Raw genomic sequence first — 5,161 nt, 5'->3', positions numbered from 1 at the left:
TCAATGTGGCATGAAATCATCTCCTTTCTTCACTCTCGGGAATATGAATGGTGAAATTTACCGGAAAGAATGTCTCCAAAAGCGTGTGTTACCGCTCATCCGAAAGCACACTGGTCCGACACTATTTTGGCCTGATTTGGCATCATGCCACTATGCACGTTTGACCTTGGATTGGTATCGCGAGAATAATGTCGATTTTGTGGAAAAGGAGATGAATCCTCCAAATTGTCCGCAAATAAGACCTATTGAAAAATTTTGGGCTTTGATGAAGGGACGACTGCGGAAGAAGGACAAGGCAGCCGATGACCTTGAGCAGTTCAAAAAGGATTGGATAAATGTGAGCAAACAAGTCGATGAGACGGTTGTCCAGAACCTAATGAGGGACATCAAGAAGCAGGTGCGATCATTGGCGCGAAAATCAGAATCTTGATTATTTTTTACTGTTACTCCTTTCTTTCATTCATAAGATACAATATTTTGATATCAGAACTGAAAAATAAATGCAATATTTGAAATAAAGCTGTGTTTTGAGCGTACCCATAATTAACGATACGGTCCTTACCACGTTATCTCATCTAACATTTTATTTTTTTCTGAAAAAGTTAATTTATTTTGTAAAGAAAATCATTGTCAAACATCATATTTGGAACAAACTGGCTTTCCGTTTTCTAAAAAAAGTTAATGATTGATACGCCTTTATAAAAAATTACAGTGAAACTTGGGATTCGGGAGGTCTCCAACCTATGTACGAAATTTAAAACAAAATATCAGAGTGTACCGAGGCGGCAACCAGTTAATTTAGCATGAAATTGCTCTATACTAAACTATGCATAAAAGTGATATTATAGTGTTTGTGGTAGAAAATAAAGAGTACACAAATTGCATCCTGAAAAAAATGAAGAGCAATACAAAACTCTGTTTGGAAAATTAAGCATAGTTAATAAAGATCTATTAATTCACTACTCGAGATTATAACTAAACTAGATTTACGTTACAGGTTCCAGAAGCAAGACAGTCCCCTTTATTCCGTGTGGCGAATGAGATGAGATGGCTCAAGTCACTGCATTCCCGTAGACGAATGGCGTGACTAAAGTTTGTCACTAGGTGAGATTTCAAGTCATGTCCTCATATGTTATCGACTCGGGTATCAAAAAGAAATTGAAAAGTAATGTAGCTTCCACAATGTAGCGAGAAACTTTGCTATCTCACGTCACTCGTCGCGTAGAATAAGGCCGAGTATTGCGCTACTACACCCAAACTAGCGTTGGCAGAAAACATTTCATCTTTGGCCGAAATGATGCCATTCCGTGTGCTGGAAAGTCAAATGCGCAAATAATGAGCTTAAAACAGCTTAAAAATGGTTTGTATGTATGCGAGCAGACATCTCTTTCTATTTTCTTTTCTCATTTCATTTGGGATTGTACAAAAAAAAAGTCTACGACGTCAATGGGGATCGAACCAAAGCCGGCTGAAATGCAAAGCTATTTTATACGACCACGCTATCCACATGGCTAACGATGCTTCAGCAGTTGTTCAGCAAATACGTGATAATATTGCACCTGATTATATAATCAAGTATTTTCTAAGAATAAAAAAAGGAGCGCATGGTTGGTCTGGGCCGTGTATGTGGCAAAGTATGCGGAAAACTTATTTGTCTTTTGTTTCGCTCGCTCGTATTAATCTTATATTGCTGTACCATGTATAATATACAAATGCTTACCAGTATTTGTGAGTCATAAAATTTTCTGTTATGTTATGTCTCATTTATGACATTAATAAAACATGATCAAAAATCAATTTTGGGTGTACATGATGGCTCCATTGAGTTTTTATTTCCTAAACATACGATTTATTTACTTGAGTTACTTTATTAATCATTTTTATTTTATTAAAAACCTAAAATTAACAAAAATCTAAAATGCAATATAGGCGCAATACAACTTCTTCCTTGATTCATGATGGAAAATTGTTGTATTGTCCACGTGGTTAATAGGAGGAGGGGTATAGAAATTGTCCACGGTTGTCCACGGAGCGGGAGACAAAAATCGTGTTTCTTCTGTCCACGTGATATATGGACAGCCCCTTAGTTATACGTTAAAAAATATTATTGACGTTAGGCCGTAACTGATATTGGACCACAATTTGATGATTGATAACGTTACCAACGAATAACTTTTTTGATTCCAAATTGTGTCCCAGTTGCACTGTCTCTCACCATTCATGACTCATAGCATGGCTTCGGTAAACTTCATTTTTTGTCCTGCCCTTTTGGGATAGTCACAGGAGCTCATTAAACAATAACCGATGTTATGAACCCTACCGTTTGCTGCTACAAACTTCAATCAGTAGCTTTTTCGATATTCCACCCACACATATTGCTCGGCTCAGCTTCAATATCTTTTGATCAACCGTGCACGAGCCGACACACAATTTGATTCTCCGTCACGATCCGTTCCGTCTGAAGATGACAGAAACGAGACCCATTTACCGTGGGTAAATAATGCCAGTGACGACAGTATTGGTAAACATAAAAATCTTCCGAAATAATAGTCCTGTTTCATTAGTGAAGGTCACGTAAACTTCATTTTTCATCACATCGTGTAGGTGCTAGCTTTGCGCCTGGTTCCTAACATCGACTCATCTCACCTCGGCATTCGTTGTACCTTGGATACCGCTTGCTGCTCTTTTGATGCTGTCACGATGCACTTTCGGGAGCAATTTGTTCGGTGGATGGAAAAGTAACGAGACGGGACTCGAAACGAAACGTTCGGAAGCCGGCAAGACAAACCCGATGATTGCAAGAAAGAAAAAAATATTAAAATTTAAATTGAAAACCAGGACTTATGGAAATGTCTTTTTATTCTCAAATGAAGGTAGTTTGTACCCCCTGGTTGCCCAGAACTGTATCTTTCCACTAGTTTTTGACCTTTTTCTGCCACTCGTTTTATTCCTGTTCTGAATCCGTGCCAAATACCGTACCTGGTAAGTGTTATTTTTCAAAGGCGTTGGGCGGAAGTGCTGAATACGTTGGCGACGTACGATGTACCTAAGTTGCGGAAGTGGGGACATCGTTAACATAACGTTATCTTTGAATTCATGTACAAGTCGAACCTCCGGCATTCCATTTTTCAGCCGTTCAATGTTTTTGCAGGACGGCAAAAAATTAAACGTTGGATGATGTTGAAGAACGTTTTAGAAAAAATTTTAGGGAATAAGATTTATCGTTTTACAGGTTTCTAATAGTTTGCTTATTAACTATTTGTGGTCGTATGCCTACTCTCAGTCCCCAGTCCTTTTTCACCGATCGGGTCGAATGTCTGCTCTCAGCCACAACAGCAAGGAATCATTCTAAATGCTTTATTCAACCATACGACTGCAAATAATTAACTTTATTTCGTTTCAAGAGGAGAATGGGCGTAGAAAGCCATATTTTGAGGGATCTTCTTTTTAACATACATGCGTATTATAGAGTTTAAGGAAGTTTCGGGGAGTTCTTGAAAAGGATACGTCCATTTAACAAGAAGATACATAATCCGTTGAACATTCATTACGGACTGGATTTTTAAGCCGGGGGGTCCATATTCATAAATTTTTGTAATATCAATTATTCTACACCCATTCTCTTCTTGCCTTCCCAGCAATTTTCGAGTTATTGTAACAAGTTTCTGAATGCGTATGTAACAAACATCACTCGTAGACCTTATATCATATTATTTTTAATTTTCTAATTTCTTTTCCATTTCAGACGTCACTCATGTTTCTGAAGGCCGAGAGTTTAGTCTAAGTTATTGTTTTTGTTTTCCTAGAGGCTTCAACCTCGAAGAGTTCATTCGCCTTCAGTTTGATTTGTACAAATTATCAATATTGTCAATAAATTGTGAGAGTCCTTTAAAAAACTGGAAGAACACTTGATCCTGCAAGGCCCTTTTACTTCAAGAAGATCGGTTATAATTTATCTAAAATGATTCGTTCACCCATCCTAATGCTTGAATAATAGATACTCCTATTCTGCATTCCGTTCGACTCGAAATATTTCGATCGACTTGATAAATTCCATTATGTATTCCCTTCGACCATCTTCCGACCGACCCTACTCGAATGTCAAACCCATTTTTGTTCTCGTTCAAGTAATGTCAACTTCAATCGGCAATTTAAATAAATGTTAAAGTTTTTTTTAATGTTTTTATTTAATTATTTGAATAAAATTTAAATAATCAAATTGAAACAATTTAAATAAAGTTGAATTTCACCACTCGGAACGATATTTACTTTTATTGAGGTTGGTTCAACTTATTTTGACATTCCTACTTCCGTTCAAATTTCCTTCGAAAAGTTTAGAATAAGTCGAGGTTAAACAAAACAATATTTTCTAAAAAAAATTCAAATTCGGAATGCAGACTCGGGAGAGAATCCCCTTCTTCGTGTAGAATTCATATATAGCAAATGAAATGGTGAAATAAATCATAAATTAATCATATCATTCAAGCAGATTACAATAGCGTTTCCCCCCACTCGAATATAACTATGAAGCAATATTAGGGGATCTTTGTTCAAGAATTTCTAGAAAATATGTTTGTTTAGACAAAGTGTAAGCAGGGGAAAATAACACTGAGTTGAGTATGTTAGAAAAATAAGATCTATTCGAATGAATGTCAACAAACAAAATTGGCAAAATTGACAAAAAATTAAAATTTATGAAGTTTCAATATTTTTTGAAATTGTAACCGTTTAAGAAAAGTTGATGGGTCTGGGCCCAGGGGCACGGACGGAATCTTGACATAGGACTGTGATTGCGTGTAGTAATTGCATTTGAATTGAGCTTTTTTATTGTTCAAAATATGTTATTTTTTCTCTTTTGATACAAGATAAAGACGTGAATTGAGCCCGAATTGATTGAATTTTGGGGTTAATTGAGTAAAACCATCTTCCAAGATCATCCCTCTATTGATTTTGCCAACATACAAAAGCATGTTGGTCTGAAAAATGGAGAATAACTTGCGATACGCATCGACTCACATTGTCAGCTAACGACGAATCGCATACATACCAAACATACCAAAGTGAATCGTTAAATTGTTCATTTTCTTAATATATTCCATGTTTGTTTTTCAAGCAAAAAAATGCTGGATAAATTTCCTGTCTAATGATATATAACACAACA

Source organism: Toxorhynchites rutilus, chromosome 2 (assembly GCF_029784135.1).
Source record: "Toxorhynchites rutilus septentrionalis strain SRP chromosome 2, ASM2978413v1, whole genome shotgun sequence".
Classification (NCBI taxonomy): domain Eukaryota; kingdom Metazoa; phylum Arthropoda; class Insecta; order Diptera; family Culicidae; genus Toxorhynchites; species Toxorhynchites rutilus.
Note: the sequence above shows the minus strand (reverse complement) of the source record.